The following is a 17,554-nucleotide window of genomic DNA, read 5'->3' on the forward strand; positions in this document are numbered from 1 at the left end:
TCTTTTGGCAGGCTGTAAATGCTCCCCCAGCCCACATGTTGCTGCACAGGTAAGGAAGGATCTGCTTGTCCTACAACCTTGTGTTTAGCACAGCCATAAACCTGGCTTTGGAATCCACCACCTCCAGCAAGTCCAGCACGTCTGGATCTGGCTGCCTTGTGCTGAGGTAGGAATGTTTGCATTGGTCAAGGTTAATTAATATTTTGTCCAGCTTTAATAGCTTGATTTTACCTTGTCCAGGTACTTGTGAGAAAGACCTCTGAGCTCAGGAGGAAGAATCTGATATCTCCAGTGGGCTCAAACTGCGGGTTGTTCACTGCAAGTAGTCTCTGATTTTCTTTTCCCCACTCTCTTTGTCAGAGGTAGCGGTGCATTAATCCTTTCATCCCTGGCAATCGTGTCAGCTGGGGAGAGAACAGCAGATAAAGCACCTGCACACTGTTTATTCTTCCTGTGTAAAGCTTTGTGCAGACACTTAACCTGGAGTCGCTGCAACGCAGACAGGTCGAGCTGCAGATAAAAGATGGAAATGCCAGATCAGGGAGGTGGCTGCAGCCTCCCCCTCTTGATTTGGGTAAGGTTGCACATGTACTGTGTCCAGTTCTGGGCCCTCAGCTCAGGAAGGACATTGAGGGGCTGGAGCAGGTCCAGGGAAGAGCAACAAGGCTGGGGAAGGGACTGGAGCACAAGTGCTGTGAGGAGAGGCTGAGGGAGCTGGGGCTGTTCAGCCTGGAGAAGAGGAGGCTCAGGGGAGACCTCCTCACTCTCTGCAACTCCCTGACAGGAGGGGGGAGCCAGCTGGGGGTTGGGCTCTTTGCCCACCCAACCATCAGCAAGACAAGAGGGCTCGGGCTTCAGCTGTGCCAGGGGAGGGTTAGGTTGGAGATTGGGAAGAATTTCTTTGCAGAGAGGGTGCTCAGCCCTTGGAATGGGCTGCCCAGGGAAGGGGTGGATTCTCCATCCCTGGAGGTTTTTAAGGTGAGACTGGATGTGGCATCAGTGCCATGGGCTGGGAACCACGGCGGGGTTGGATCAAGGGTTGGACTGCATGATCTCAGAGGTCCCTTCCAACCCAGCTGATTCTGTGATTCTATTCTATGATTCTATGACATTTCCTCTTTGAAGCTCTCAGTGCTGGAACTCAGCCCAAGGTGTTTCCCAGGCCTGCAGGGCCACACTGCACACAGGTGTCTGTCCCAAATGGGACACGGTGGCTTCAACCAAAAAGAAATGAAGTTGAAGGCAGAACATATTCCTGGGTATCCAATGGCTGCATCCCACAGCTGTGCCCTCCTCAGCCAGAGCAGGAATTTATTCTAAAAGATGACAAGGGAAGCCCAGTTGGTGAGTCAGAGGCACAGACAGAGGGAAGTAAGCAGGTTCAAAGAGATGCTGCTGTGCCATTAAGGAGAATATTTCTGAGTTGTGTAGCAGAAGGACTGTATCAATTCTAAAATACAGCCCTTTACAAATGGGCCTCTGAAAGCAAGCTGAGTCATTTGCTGTGATGCTTCAGAAGTCTGTGCAAACCTTAATTTGGCTTCTCAAAGCATAATCTGTTGTGTCAAGACTTAGAAGAAGACTTGATTAAAAATCAATTGGAATGTGAATGCTGGCATCTGAATAGTGCAGGAAAAGTATTTATTTAAATGCATTTCATGAGTGATTTTGGTAATGTGGCAAGACTGTTTGCCTTTCACTGCCAAGATTATTTTTCTGGTTTATGGCAGTTGCCAGGCTCCTGGTGTGAGACACTGGACAAAACCAGCAGGTTCAGCACCCTGAAGGTTTTATTGAGACAAGGGAAGGGCAGCAGCCTGGAATTTTGAGGTTCTGTGCTCTCCTGGCAGGTCCTTTTTTCTGGCTGTGCCCATCAACAAGGTGCATGTAAAATGACTGCCTTGCCTTGTGTGAGCTCCAGCCACCCAGGGCACAGTTTGGGAGAGTTCAGCCTGTTTTCTGCCAGCATTAAGGAAGTAATTAACCTGAAATTAATTGTGTTAAAGATTTGGTTAAATAACAAATTAAACTTCCTCCAACTTCAATATGGAAATAAACTATTTTGGCAAGAATAAATCTTTCCATTAGGCTGCAAATTATTGTTCTTAGTAAAAAAAAAAACCAAACCTGTTTAGAGCTTTGGCAACTCCAACACACAATCCTGCCCTTCTGCAGTTCCACTGAAAGCAGGGGCAGTGGTTGCCCATTCCTACCTGCAAATCCTTATGGGCACCCATGGCTGCTCTAGATGTGGAGGCACAGTAAAACACTCCTGTCATTTGCAATAATTCTGGAGCAGGGGACTCCTAATCTGTTTTCTCCTGACACAACAGTTCTGTGTCTTGGGCCACATTAATGTTATATAGGATTAAGTGAAGCAAATACAGTGTATTTGAATCTCTGCCCTATAATTGAATGTGACACAGTTCAGTAGCTGGAAATAAACTCAGTTTTGAATAAAATATGGTTGTTTCTGCTTAGATGAACTGGAATGCTTGGGCTTATAATTTCCCTCTTGAGCAGAATCCTGATTTTTTTTCTGCAACACTTAAGTGTTCGTGTTTAGGTTTTATTGCTCTTTTTTGGTTTGCTTATATTCTCCAATGTATTCAAAGTGTCCCCTGTTCAACTCATGTAATTTTGATTGAATTCAATAGAACATTTCTCCTTTCTGTATTAATGTACCTCTATTGGTTCTTATATTACTGCATCAAATACTGTGAATTTGGAAATTGAGCTCTGTCGTACGAGAGGAACACGAAGAGAATGCAGCTGGTGAAACCAACTGTTGGAGCTGATGAATAGAACCTCCTGTGCAGGTACAGAGCATAAAATTGTCTTCTGAAGAAAATTTCCTTTACACTGAACGAGACCTGAAATCTGATTTTTTGAAGAGATTTTGTATTTTACAAAACACTCTGCGGGGAAGTGTCACATCTTCCTACAGGGAGCACAGGGGAGGGCAGTGTTACCCACATCACACCTCTGATGGACAAGATGGTCACATTTGCCAAAGGTCACATTAAAACCATGAGATATTGTGGATTCCCTCTTGGATCAGGCCTGGCAGAGCAGGTGGAGGAAGACCCAGTGGGTTTCTCCCCCACCGACACCACGTGCTGTAAATAAGCTTTGCCTTTTCTCTCACTGCCAGCGAAGGTGTAAGAATTCCACAGCAGAAAGCAGATGAAAAGCACCTTTTCCTGCTGGACCTGGGGCTGAGTTCCTCCTGTTGCTCCTGGAATGAGGGCAGTGGAGCTGGGTGAACACACCACGTGTGGGTGGTGGTGGCTCGCTCCCGGCTGGCACGTCTTTGGACACATCTGGGATGTCACAGGAGCATCCTTGTCCCTGGATGTTCACAGCAGAGAAGGTCTGCTTGGGAACACTGTGGGCTGGACAGGCTGCTCTGGCAATTCCCAGCACTGCTGGAGTGGTGGGTGGGTTTGGGTTGCTGGGGTGGAGAAGGATGGATCACTCACGTCAACTCATTAAAACAGCTTTTCTCCTCCCGTGGCCAGAACAGGGGTGCCCTTTCTCACACTCTTTTTAAAATAAGATGTTCTTGGTCTGCAAACTCCTCCTTGTATTTGGCTTGTTGGTTCTGAGCTCCTGGCCCTGTGTTTCAGCCACTGCTCCCCAAATGGTTGCTTGGCTTTTGGAAGGTCTCGCTGGGCTGTCGTGCAAGAGGAGCCAGATCTTCCTTACAGATAATGAAGTCTCTGTTAACAGCAGAAAATAAATATTATTTATTTATATAAATAAATAACATAAAGAACATGAAAAAGCCTCACAAAGAACAATTAATTTGATGCACTTAATTTTGTAGATGAATTTTCAGCCTTGGATATCCTTGCCTGTCAAGCCTTAAATGATGTTGTCACAGAAAGGCGCAGACCGGGATGTCTGTTTGATCTGCAAATTGTTTTCATCCTTCCTTCATTGCTCTGTGTGCCCTGGTGTGGAAGGCTCCTGAATCACTGTCCATCCAGGTGATCTCTAGAAGCCCACTGATATCAACCAAACCAACACTTTCCCCCCAGCAGTCACTTCCCACCCTTGATATGTGGAGTGGGCCTGTGAATGTAACAAAAAAGGCATGTTCACATGCAGCTCAAAGGATTTGCCTTCTATCTTCTCTCTGCTTCTTCACTACAAGATCCTCTACCCTGTCCAGGAAGACAAAATCCTGATTCTGCATTGTTTTCATGCTTGATAGAGAAAAAATCTCCCATACTCAGTGTGAGCTCTACTTTTCTGTAAGAAACTATATTTGAACAGTTTCCACCCAACACTGTGGTCACTCTTAGAGGTTACACTGCCTGTTCTTGCAGAAACCTCCAGAATGTAAGTAGAAGACAGTGGATTATTTCCTGTGTTAGTACTGCACATCTATACATTAGTTGATGAAGTTATTTGAAACTCAGCTGTTTCCATCCAATTGCCTTCAGTTTGTTCTTTGTTCAGTTTGTACCCAGAGAAGGAACCTGCAGTGGCTTTTCCTTCCTCTAAATCTGTATTCTACTGCTGTCTCATCTGTTTAATACATTTCCTTTACAAACCCAGACTTATGTTTTAGCCTATTGCCAGCAAGAGCCCTGGAAAGATTTATTCTTCTGGATTCTAATGGAAAATGAGTAATGCTGGAACTGGCTCCCTTGGTAGCAGCCACATGTTTTACTACTGATTGTCAGAAACAATAAAAAAAAGAATACGTTGGTAGTTCCTGTGCTATTTGCTTCCTGGGATTCTTATCCTGAATTAACCTCCACAAATAAATTGCATGAGTAACTTTGGAGAAGTTCTTGGCATATGTGGAGGAGATAAACAGGGAAAAGAAATGGAGTTGTTGCTGGAGTTTTATTAACAAACATCAAGGGGATGAGCCATTGACCCCAAGGCTCTGTGTGACCCCGTGTCAGGTATCCCACTGTGTTTTCCAGAGGGTAGAATTCATCTGCTGCCAGGATTAATATTGAATATCCACAGCTCTAATAAGTCGTGTCACAACTCTGCCTACACAAAATCAAATGTGTGCTGCAGGTAAGATTAAACTCAAAGCTTCTTGAATTCCAATTCTCTTAAAAAAGGTAAGTTTTGTCAAATTCTGGGTCCCAGCAAAGCCCAAGGTCCCATGGACAAGGGTGTTCTTTCTTTGGCTCAACATCATACTCATCAAAATCTAGAATTTTTTTATTAGGTTTGCATGGAAATGCAAGTATTCCCTGCTGTGGTTATAAAATAGATGAACACATCCTTGTTTTAGGGATAAAAATACCACAAAAATGAATTTCTTAACTCCCGTCCAAGGTTTGACTGGGTGGACAGGGAAGTTGTCAGTGCTGAGGGTTCTCTAAGCATTTACAGTGAGGAAAGCTCTAAAAAGGGAAAGATATAAAAGGGAAACTAATATTTTTATTTCAAATGAAGAGAAATCCAAGCTTGATATTTGGAAGCTGGTATAACCACCCCTTAGAGGGTGTCAGGAGCCACTGACAGCGGGGGACATTTCAGGAGTTATCCAAAATACTTCAGTTCCTGTGAATACCAGGAAAGGAGTGAACTGAAGTGGATGTGAGGAGAGTCTCTGGGAAAAGGCTCTTTCCTCTCTGGAGCTGGGATGAGGACAGCACCACTTCTCTCCTTGGCCAAAAGAGATTTTCCAGACTTTTAAGGCCGGGATCTGTCGCCTTCTGATTGAGGCAGAGTGGTGTCAATTTGATGCTCTTTCATATTTTCCTTAATGACTCAATAAAATGTCTCATGCAGTTTGTTCCACATCCAAGTCTCTACTTCCCTTTGGGTCTTGGTGGGGAATATTGTTCTCCTCCAGACAATATCCACTGTTTTATCCTTTCCCTTTGCCTCTCTCAGGCTGTGGCATTTTTTGATATCTGTGCAAAGCTCCACAAATAAGTTTTCCAGGGAAGTTTTTTGGGTCATGTTTTACATCAGTGACAGTGTTTGTGGTTTGGGAAGCAGAGCAGGCCAAGCTGTGTTATAATTACCATGGGTTTTGAAAAAAACCTGTCCCATTACAAGTTTCCCCCTTGGCTCTGTGTTTGTGAAGCAGCTCTTTGACACCCTCACTTGTGCTGCAAAGGACACGATGAGGGTTTTACATTTGTTTTACATTTGTTGGACTGAGCTCCTGGAGGTTTAAAATCTGATATCCCACCTGTCCTTTCAATCATTCACTCGAGAAGGACGAAAGGCAATTAAAATCCCCAGCAGTGTCAGGAACATCACAGGGGCTGACATTTCTGGCTTGTGGAGCGTTGGATGGCTCTGCAGGAGTTGTCACATCTCATTTTTGTCTCCTGCTACGGAGCTCTCGCTTCCCGAAAATGCTGCCAGGCTTTCCAAATTGCAATGCTTTAGGAAAAAAACTACCTTGTTTAAATTTTTGGTTTTTTTTTTTTCATCTGTTTAGAGAGGCACTGCAGTGACATTGCCCAGAGTTCCAGGCTGTCCCATCCCTGGGAGTGTCCAAGGCCACCTGGGAGGGGGCTTAGAGCCACCTTGTCCAGTGGAAGGTGTCCCTCCCCATGGCATGGGATGGGACTGGATGGGCTTTTAAGTCCCTTCCAACCCAAACCATTCCATGTGCTGGTTTAGAATGGATACTGGGAAGAAATTCTTCCCTGGAGAGAGTGGTGGGACACTGGCACGGGTTGCCCAGAGAAGTTTTGACTGTCCCTCAATCCCTTATTTAGCACTAAGATCTCTGGGGAGACCTCAGAGCCACCTTCCATTGCCTAAAGGGGCTCCAGGAGAGCTGGAGAGGGACTTGGGACAAGGGGTGGAGGGACAGGACAAGGGGGAATGGCTTCCCACTGTCAGAGGACTCGGTTAAACAGGATATTTGGGAGAAATTCTTCCCTGGGAGGGGGCAGAGGGGCTGGGATGGAATTCCCCGAGAACCTGTGGCTGCCCCTGGATCCCTGGATGTGTCCAAGGTCAGGCTGGAGCAACCTGGGACAGTGGAAGGTGTCCCTGCCCATGGCAGGGGTGGCACTGGATGGGCTGTGAGGTCCATTCCAACCCAACCCATTCTGGACTGACCAGAGTCACCCAGCAGTGCAGGAATGAATGTGTGTGTCACCCTCAGCACTGACACAACACTTCCTGCAGTTACAGCCCAAAGAGAAAATCCCACATTTTCAATTTGCTGGGATTGGGAAGCAAACTTTGCCTTGCCATTGACCTGAGGCAGCTGAGGGGAGGAGCTGGCTCTGATGAGACACTCGGGATGAGACAAAAAGTTTGTTTCCTACCATTAAACCACTTTGCTCTGTCAGAATCCACGTGTCTGCCACATCTGGGCACGGGTGGATAAGGGATTATAAAATGTGGGTTGGCTTTTCCTCAGAGTTTATGGCCTAAATAAATAGCTCACCTCACAAGGAGCTTTGGGTTGGTGAACACATGGACACTTGGTGATGCAGAGATACCTGAAAGCTGGGTCTCAAAATCAGCCCATTTGTACATTTGTGGTGTGGAGTAAATATTAAGTTTGATTAGAGTGAAATCCCTCAGGATTTTTTCCCTGGCTCATAATAATGCCTGGCTTACCACTTTAAAAGTAATTTTTTTTTTTATTTAGCAAACTTTAGTGAGGTCTTTAAATAGTTTGCAGCTGTGGGAGCTTTAAAAATAATAATAATAATAAAAAAATTGGCTTTGAACACCTGTGAGTTTGGGATTTGGCTGGAAGGTCTGTGCTTCTTCCTCATCTCTTGTTGGGGTGTGTGCATATAATCTGCAAGAAAAATTTTTAAAATCTCATTTATGTGGAGTGTGACTTCATTTGGTAAATAAAAGAAGGAAACAGAGGAAGGAAAGCAAGTCTAAGATTTTACAGAGACACAAAATGTTGTGGCTGCATATCCAGGGCAATTTTGTTTCAAGCTTTGGTGTATTTATTTGAAAAACTGAGCTGCAAACTTTAAAAAAAAAAAAAAAAGACTTGGTAAATTGGAATAATTTTGTGCTCAGAATCAGCTGAAGAATGGAGCCTGTAAGAGTAAATTATGCCCCGGGGAAGCCTGATATTGCTCTTAGCAGAAGAGATTTATAGAGAGAGCAATGAGTGGAGATAGATGCAGTGAACTTTGTCTTTTGGAGCTGAGCCTGTTTTACAAGTTTTTTTGCAGTTTGTACTACCATCAGTACCCAAAGAAGAATTTATAGCTTCCTGTAGTAAATTCATCACCATGTAGACAAGATTTTTATTTTTTTTCTGTTTTGGAGACGGGCAGGTCTCACTGACAAATCAAGAAAATTTCCCCTAAATAATCAAGACAAAAGATAAAGAAACCCCACTCCCATGTGTTTACAGGTCAGCAGGGGTGACTTCCATCCTGTTGGAGAGGAGTTTTTCTGCCAAAGGTCCCAGAGGATCCTCTCCTCTGGAGACTCTCCCATTTGGACACCCTCAGTACTCTCCCAGCCAGCAAGGATGGAAGTTGAGCCTCTGCAGCAGGAGGAAAAACTTCATTTCCTCTGAATCTGATATTTCCCCCTTCTTTTCAGCAGTTTTGATAATCATTTTTATCACTGATCTGAGTGCTTGCAAAGCAGCTTCCAAATTTATTGAGGGGTTTAGAGCAGAAGGTGCTGAATGACCAACCTGGATGTGGGGAAGAAAATTTGCAAGAGCTTTTCCTTGTGAATCCCTTTGAGATTCCTTGGCATGAGCAAGAACTGTGTGAAATTTGTCCTAAAGAGTGGGAAGTGAAAGGCCTGGGAAAGAACTGACTCCAGGTCAAACTGGGAATCTAAATCCAGGTGAGATGTGGTCCAGTCTGAGTTTATGTTTGTGGTTAAGGTCCAGCTTAAGGACTTTGAAACCTGTGGCAGATGCAAAGGGATGTGACACCATAAAAAAATCAGAGAGGAAGTGGATTTTCTTCACTTAGTGAGGAAAGTTAGAGAAAACCCACAAGTTTTCACTGTTTTATTGGGTAAATATAATCAGAAATGTCCTGAGGAGTTTCTGCTAATACAATATTGTACAGTAGGGGATGTGGGCAGAGGGTTAAAACCCTGTGCCTTCCTCACTAAGTGCTTTGCTGCTCTCCAGGCAGTGCCAGGGAAACCCATTCTTAGTAACTGGAGTTTCCCAGTGGCACAATATTACCCTGAGACAGGCAAACAGAAACCTGAACTCTTCTCTCCTCTGTCCAACTGTGGATCAGACATTGCCAGGGCTGAGTTTATTCTGAATAAAAAGACAAACACCTGCACAAATGACCACCAGGAGCCTTAATGAGACAGCCAAGTCCTGGGAATTCTTGCTGTAAGGAATTAGTTAGTTGGGCACAGTCATTCTAATCCTCCTGGCATTTTTTTTATGTCTGAGGGATTTCAGATGACATTCCTATAAAGCAGCTTGTGAAAATTATTTCTCGCTGTCCTCTGTTGGAAGAGACAAGTTTCTGAGTGGTGTCTGTCACTGGAGCTTGAAAGATCAGCAGATGTTGTTGTGAGTGGTGCTGTGCAGTAAAAACAACTCTGACTGGAGGTGAGATGTGACCCACAGGTGCCACTGTCCTCTGAATGCCCCAGTTTGCCCCTGTCAGAGTCACATGTAGGACCTTATTCGTTGTTTAATGCCTCACTTGCTTGACTACACGTTAAAAAAGAGCATGTCAAACCTCACCCTGTGTCTGCTGCTGCCTGCTCCTGACATGATTACTGCAAAATAATGGATAGGGTCTCCTACTAAGCCCATTAATTCTGATTTTCTTAGCTCATTAATGGGCTTCCTTCATCTTCTGCCTTTGCTGTTTCAAAGCAGCTGTGTATTTAATTAGCATTGGCTGACCTTTTTTATTTAGCTGCTAAAGAGGTTATTTAAGTCCTTAAGAAGAATTACTACAACGGGAGTTGACCTGAGAACTGGTGTATTGCTGCTGGTGGTAATTGGGCTGGTGAAGTCTGTGCACATGTGATACAGGTGTGGGGGTGTAAATTAGTCATGTTCTCTGCCAAAGGTCGAGACACAAAGTAAGGAAATTACAAAAGAAGTGAGAAAACATTTAGTGGCTGGTAGGTGCTTATGAGGGAGATCAGCTCCCTCAAAGCCACGAGCTTTGCAGCTTGCCCAGCAAACATTAAATATTTATTTCTAAAAAAGATTTAGGATGTAATCTAGGGAATACTTGGGTTTCCTCCTGATCATGCCTGGCTAAGTAATTGCAGTGATGAATGAAAAATACCATCGAGCACGACTGCTACAAATTTGTTTTCACTTTGGTAAAAATTATTTCCCGTGGAGATAAAAACAGCAGCCTTTGTAGAAGCGAACAGAGATTGTAGCAGGGAACTCTGTCTCTCTACCTGTGTCAGTTTAATCATGTGTATTCATCCTTACATGTCAAGTTTGTTCTTTTTAAGAGGTGAAAACTAAAGATAATAAAACAAGTAGTGATGTTTGCTGCGCTCGGAATTGCCATCAGTCCCCAAAGTCTGGCAGAACCTGCTCTGAAAAATGAGAATAACAGACATTCATTAAAACTTGAGACAGAGAAGTTTGTGTGCTGAGCTTATTTTTTTTTTTACAAGTGTTTCCTTGGGAAGACACATGTTTAAAAGGCTTCTTGAGTGAAGGCCTAAAGCAGATTAAATTTCTAACAGGGTCTATTTTGCATCAGGATGCAAAGAGTGAAAGCATCTTGTTCCAAAACTTTGACTTCTTTAAAGGTAGGATGGTCTTCAGTGTCCCTTCCAAGCCAAGCCATTCTGTGATTAGAAATTATCTGTGTTGCCTGTGGATCCACTCACACCTTCTACACTTCCCAGAAACTGGAATCACAATTCTATAAAGCCTCCAGCTGTAACTATCCAAACTACACCTTGGGAATTACTGTCATAAAGACCAGGCCCTTTAGGGTTAAATGTGCTCAGACTATAAATCTGTTTCACTGGTCAGAGGCTCTCACTGGGTGTCTGTTTGCAGCAGCATAAATCTGCCACTGGTTATGGCCAGGTCCCCACCTACACGGGGAGTCAGTGGCCCTTTCTGTCAGACATCCTCAGGGATACCCTGATAATGGGGTTCCAGAGAGCTGCTGAGAGTCTGTGCAGCAAAATGGATGTGAACTGGCTGCCCTACATCGAGAAATCTCTTTTCATCCTTTCAATCACCTCTGTTGATGGATTGGCTTGGAAAAGGTCCATAACTCCCTCAGCTCTCTGGATTTAAAAGCAGCTACCCCAGCCTGGCCCCTGCACTTTAATGTGTGTTGGTGAACTCCTCTGGTGAAGTGCAGGGAACAGAACAAAGGTCTCTATGTAACCTTTGTCGACCTCACCAAGGCTTTCCACACTGTGAGCAGAAAAGGTCTGTGGCAGATTTTGGAACGTTTAGGTTGTCCCCCTAAATTCCTTAACATGATCATCTCACTCCATGAGGATCAGCACGGCCAAGTCAGATATGGCAATGCACTTTCTGAGCCCTTTCTGATAACCAATGGTGTGAAACAAGGCTGTGTTCTTGCTCTAACCCTATTCACAATCTTTTCCAGCAGGATGCTCCAAAGGGCCAGGGCAGACCTCGAGGATCAGGACAGGATCTACATTCGATACTGTACTGATGGAAGCCTTTTCAACCTAAGACATCTGAAGGCCCACACCAAGACCTTAAACCATCTTGTCCAGGAGCTGCTTTATGCTGATGACACCACCCTTGTTGCCCACACAGAAGCAGCTCTGCAGCGTTTGACATCCTGCTGTGCAGAGGCTGCTGAGCTCTTTGGGCTGGAAGTCAGCTTAGAGAAGACAGAAGTTCTCCATCAACCTGCACCTCAGGAAGTCTTCCATCATCCCCATATCACCATTGGTGAATCAGAGCTCAGATCAGTCCAGCAGTTTAATTCCCCAGGCAGCCTCATCTCCTCGGATGGTGAGATTGATGGGGAGATGGACAACAGGTTAGCAAAGGCATGGAGAGCTTTGGGAAAGCTTCATAAAAGAGTTTGGCAAAATAAACACTTGAAGAAAAGCACCAAGATCAGTGTTTACAGAGCCATTGTGCTGTCTGCTCTCTTATATGGATCTGAATCCTGGGTCATCTACTGCCACCACCTGCGACTCCTGGAACGCTTCCATCAACGCTGCCTCCGTACAATCCTGAACATCCACTGGTCAGATTGTGTGACCAATCCATCTGTTCTAGAACAAGCAGCAGTCACAAGTATTGAGGCCATGTTGCTGAGAACACAGCTGTGCTGGGCAGGGCACGGCTCCAGGATGAAGGACCAACCACCCCCTCCCTAAGATCTTGCTTTATGGGGAACTTGCTGCATGAGAGGAGCCCCAAAGAGGAGATACAAGGACTGCCTGAAACAACATCTCAGCCTTGGTCACATTGATCATCATCACTGGTCTACTCTGGCCTCCAATGGGGAGGTCTGGAGACACCCCATCTCTAACGCTGCTGATGCCTTTGGGAACGCAGCAGGATCATCCTTGAGGAGAAAAGACAACACAGAAAGAATCGTGTCCTGCAGAATTTACCACCTGAGGAGTCTTTCTGCTCTGCCTTTTGCAACCGGGCTTGTTTATGTCGTATTGGCCTTTTTAGCCACCAACGTGCTTGGAACAAACGTGGGGAGAGCCCTTCCCAAATCTTCGTTCACGAAGCCCGGCCATGATGATGATGAAGAAACTCCTCTGGTGAGGTTTGGCACAGCTGTGAAAAATAAGGGGGATTTCAATCCCTCCATTGTCTTCCATTCTCCTCCCACATCTTCACTGACCCATTAATTCTCTTGCCAGAGCAAAGCTACTTTCCTAAGGCTTTGACAACAAAAATACAAGTGTCACCTTCCCCAGGAGCTGGGCACCTCTGCTCCCAAGACCCAGTGATTTTTGTCAATGTTTTCTTTAGCAATTTGCAGAAGAATTTGTAAAAGTGCAAGAAACCTGGGAGTTTGTACGTTAAATATAATAAAAAATAACAAAATGTTAAGAGTTTATTTAAAATACAGAATGGGGCTTGGAGCAACCTGGCACAGTGGTGGTGGAAGGTGCCTGTGGCAGGGGGTGGGATGAGATGAGCTTTAGGGTCCCTTCCAACCCAAACCATTCAGGGGATCTGTTGTGGGGGTGTTTTTGAGACAGAGTTTTGAGTAAAATCGTGTTGTTGGTGCAGGTGACAAAAACCTGCCTCGTGCCACTTGAGTTTGTTTGAATTGTCGAAGCAGAAACAGCTCTGGATGTTGTGTTTGTGCACCAGGGGGAGATGGGACTTTTAACAAGGCTACTGAGGAGAAAGCAAGTTCCTTTTTAAAATTTTACATCAGGAGTCAAAACACCAGGAGTGGAGGCGAGACAGGAAAATTACCACCACTGTTAACAGATGCTTTCCTTTAATGATTCAGGCACCATAAATGATGAGTGTGCTGTTCATTCAGGACACTGCCTTTTAGTTTTATTTTACCTATTCGTAGAGAAACAAAATCCATTCTCTGTAGACGTAAAGGTAACAAAAATCAGAGGCAGAACTCCTGTTCTTTTGCCAAGGCACAGGAAAGTTTGACATCCTTTTTCCTGAATGTTTAATCTTGAGAAAGAAATTTGGTCCAATCAATTCGTAAAATCTCCATGAGGCAAAAAATGCTGCACTGGAAAATACATCTTCCCGTCTACAGTGTTTGATTCAGCGTAATTAACATGAATAATGCAAGAAAATTTTCTGATAGTTATTATATTAGAGAGCTTAGCTGACTCATAACTGCCCCCATGACATAGCCAGAATGCAAAGTACTCGGACAGAAATAGCACAGAGCTGGTTTGATTAAAATGTGATGCATATTTTGAATTAAAAACATTCGACGTCTTGCAAAATGACCTTAATGTCGCTTCCCTCCCTCCCCCCGAGCCACCAAGGAAATTTGCAGGATCACTTTTGAATGCAGCTTTTTCCTTCTCCATCTGTGAATTGACAGAACCTGCCATTCATGGAAAAACAGGGTGTCTCATTCTATTCTATTTCTGAGCTCAGCTACAGTAGAATAATGGCGCAGATTTTTGGCATTGTGCTCTTTGAGAACCTGAGAGATAGTTCATCCAGCAAAAAATCATCTGACTCTACTCCTCGTTTACAATCAGCCCCATCTCCACATCCTTCTCCCCTCAGCCCCCTGAAATCTGACCCCCAAACTCCTGCACATGCCAGATAATGAAATGTTTTATGAACGTTTTGCAAAGATTTTTGTGTGCTTCAAATCCTGGGTGAAGAGTCTGTAAACTTGGGGCACTTGGGTCAGAGAGAGGGTCAGAAAACCCTTTTCAAACACTATGAGAGGGGTCTGAAAACCCTCTGAAAACCCTCTCTTAAGGTTGTTTTTCAGGAGCTTGGGAAGGAGCAGTGCCCTGGAAGGAAAAGGCAGTTGATAATTAAAGAGGAGCAGTTATTACACAGACTTGCCCCCAAATCTGTGATTTCTAAGTCAGCTTTCGTTGGCATCTCTCTCCTGAATTCCCCTGAGCCCTGGGAATTCCCCTGAGCAAAGCAGATTTTTTTTTTGAATCCTTGGGAGCAGAGTTTGCACAGGGAGCAGCCTGACTGCGGGTTGCACGTGGGCTGCTCGGTGTTTCTCTGGCATAAATAACAATTTGCATGGATTTGAGGCACAAAGCTCCCAAACTCTCAGTGCCCTTTCTGTTTTCAAGCAAGCTGGGCCCAGGTGCACTCAGAACTCAGAACAAGTTTGAAGGACTTGAGGTCCAACCCTGCTGGACCTCCTGGAAGAGCTTTTTAGGGGGTATTTCTTTGAAAAACTCCTTGCCCCTTAAATCTGATTTTTGCAGCCATAGCCCATGCCAAATTTTTATCATGGTCCAACTCTCACTCCCACACTCTCTTACTGTGCTCTGTGAGATTGTTTTGAGGTAATATGGGGAAGAGATATGTGATAACACTCTTTTACCAAGACTTTTTGAATTTTATGGCCCGGAGGCTTCGCATTGTCTTCCTATTGACCACCATCCACTCATTATACAAGCTTTTCTTTTGACCCTTTTCTTTATTTCTCCATTTTGATACCTGGAGATGTGTTTGATAAGGACTAATCAGTTATCACTAATCAACATTTACTTGCAGGGATGATGTCTCATTTATTTATCTGGGCAGCAGAGACTCTCTGTTATTCTTCCATCTCCCGTTGCTTGGTTTCACTCTTCTCTTGCGTGGTTTTCTGGGAAATTTAGCTGAAAATTAATGCCAATATTTTGTAGAATGTCTCTGAAGATAAGGATTAAAATGAGGAAAGCTTTAAAATCCTGGGCTGATTTAAAAATAAATGGAGGAGGGGGAGACCTGGCTTTGAAATGAGTGTTGTGACAGGACAGTTGCTGGCTGAAGAGGTGGCTCCTCGCCATACCGGGGCCATCTGAGGAGTTCCCAGGACAAATGGGAATGAGATGGTCCTTGCGCCTTGAAAATGCTTCCCACTGTGATTGTGCCATGTTATGAAACCCTTGCTTTGGTGCAGCTGCTGCCTGAGAGCTGTAGGAGGAAGGTGAGGTTCCTTTAGGTGTCACTGCCACTGTGCTGCTTCTGGGGAGATCCTCGTTTCGTTCTCTTGTGGTTGTAACATCCAGCCCCACCTGAATTTCATTACTGAGAGAATTAATGTCTTAATTTATGTGCCACTGCTGTTGTTCTTCGTTGTTCTTCGTGCCTCTGGCACAAAGATTTGTTTTCAGTACCAGCAGATGCAGTAATTGAGCTGTTCCCTGACTTTGCCACCACTACTTGTAAAGGTCTTGAATTTCTCTACTGTTGAACAAAAGGCTTTTACAGACCCTGATTTTCCTCCTCTAATCCAATATTCAGTGTTGGAATTCACAGTGGATCGTGCTGATGGAGTAGCTCTCCATTTTTCCTGAAGGTGGCACAGAACCATGGAATGGGTTTGGCTGGATCCGTGTCCTTAAGTGCCACATTCACAAATTTGTTAAATCCCTCCAGGGCTGGAACTCCACCCCTGCCCTGGCAGATGTGCCAGGGCTTGAAGTGTCCAAAACAAGGTTGGACATGGTTTGGAGCAACCTGAGATAGTGGAAGGTGTCCCTGCCTATGGCAGGGAATGGCACTGGAGGATCTTTAAAGTCACTTCTAACCCAAACCATTCTATGATTCTATGAAAGACTTCACCAACCATGAGGGATTTCTCAAATGTTTTAAACCATCATGTATGGAATTATTTGTTTTACTCATGTTCTTTGTCTTTTTCCTTGTATGCCAGTTGATTCATGGTTGCAATTATTTGCTTTAGTAGGAATAAAATCTGTTTGGATGGTCTCACCCTCCCCAGAGCAGCAAAGCCCAGTTAAGCCCCATTCTAGTCTGTACTTTTAGTTACTCTTCTGCTTGTTTTATAGAACATGCTGTGGTTTTAACCTAGATGTGTTTCAGTGCTTAATATGAGTCTTAGATTTACAAGTGATTCAAAACACCAAAATAAATTCCTTCCCTGTGGCTCACTTTGGTGACACCAGCTAAATTTGTCCTGACATTCTCTAATGGCCAGGTTGACCCTCCTGCTGACCTGGGCTGCCTCTGGCTCCTGTCTGAATTGATGGGTGCTGGCTGCTGGCTCCTCAGGGTGGGGCAGCTGTGGGTCCATCCTTGCCAGAACTGCTCCTGAGCTGAGGAGGTGCCAAACCCTCTGCAATCTCAGCCCAAGTATTTCAGGCTGTATAATAAAACCAGGATGTCAGTGATGCTCTCTGGTTTCCCAGTTACCAATCAGTAGAATGGAATCTAAAACACTGGCTGTTTGTGTATACAAGAGCTGCATTTGAGTTAAATTTAATAAACAAATTGCACTACATAGACAGTGAAAACCAGATGTGTCATAAAACTCTATTTTTTCCCCCATGCTTTTGTATGAGGAGATTTTTATTGGTTTTTTTTGTTATAATGAACGTTCAATAAAAAAATTTGAGCTTCAGGATTCATACAGAGTGATTTACTGTAATTGTAAAGATTTCTCATTAACAAATACAAGGATATAATTGGGTACATGAGGAAGAATTGGCTGAGCTTGGGCCAGTTCATGTGGTATCAGCAAACTGCCCCTGAAATTGAGAATATACATTATGCAGCCTGAACTGTTCTGGAGCAATTCTTCTGACAGATGCTTTGACTGAATTTTTAGTGCTGCTGAAAGGTGGCTGATTGATGCCTATGAATAATAATAATAATAATAATAATAATATACTTAACACTTGGGGAACTTTTAGTCTTGTCTGGTTTATGGGTGGGAGAATTATGCCTGATTTTCTGCAAAGTCATGAAAATGCAGTCCCTTCATCACTGGTCGTTATCTGGCTCCTGTGTCTCTTCCCAGGGGGAAAACATTGTTGCTCCTGGAAGCCAGATCTCCAGGATCTGGAGCTTTTCCCATTCTGGATTAGATATACCCAGAACATGGGTAGGGATTCCCTCTGTACCCCTCAGCAGTGATTCCACTGGTTCCCCACACGTGGAAGCCTGAGACAACATAGTTTGAGAAATTAAACTCAGGCTGATTCAGTG

General features: G+C 44.4%; 1 long non-coding RNA gene across 1 annotated transcript; it reads left to right on the forward strand.

Annotated features, from left to right (window-relative positions):
- The first annotated feature begins 1,157 nt into the window (after positions 1–1,157).
- On the forward strand, positions 1,158–3,743 carry LOC116799476. Its single transcript, XR_004361065.1, has 3 exons — positions 1,158–1,344; positions 2,738–2,819; positions 2,948–3,743. It is a non-coding gene; the product is annotated as an uncharacterized LOC116799476 (long non-coding RNA).
- Positions 3,744–17,554: the final 13,811 nt, after the last annotated feature.

This window comes from Chiroxiphia lanceolata, chromosome 28 (assembly GCF_009829145.1).
Source record: "Chiroxiphia lanceolata isolate bChiLan1 chromosome 28, bChiLan1.pri, whole genome shotgun sequence".
Classification (NCBI taxonomy): domain Eukaryota; kingdom Metazoa; phylum Chordata; class Aves; order Passeriformes; family Pipridae; genus Chiroxiphia; species Chiroxiphia lanceolata.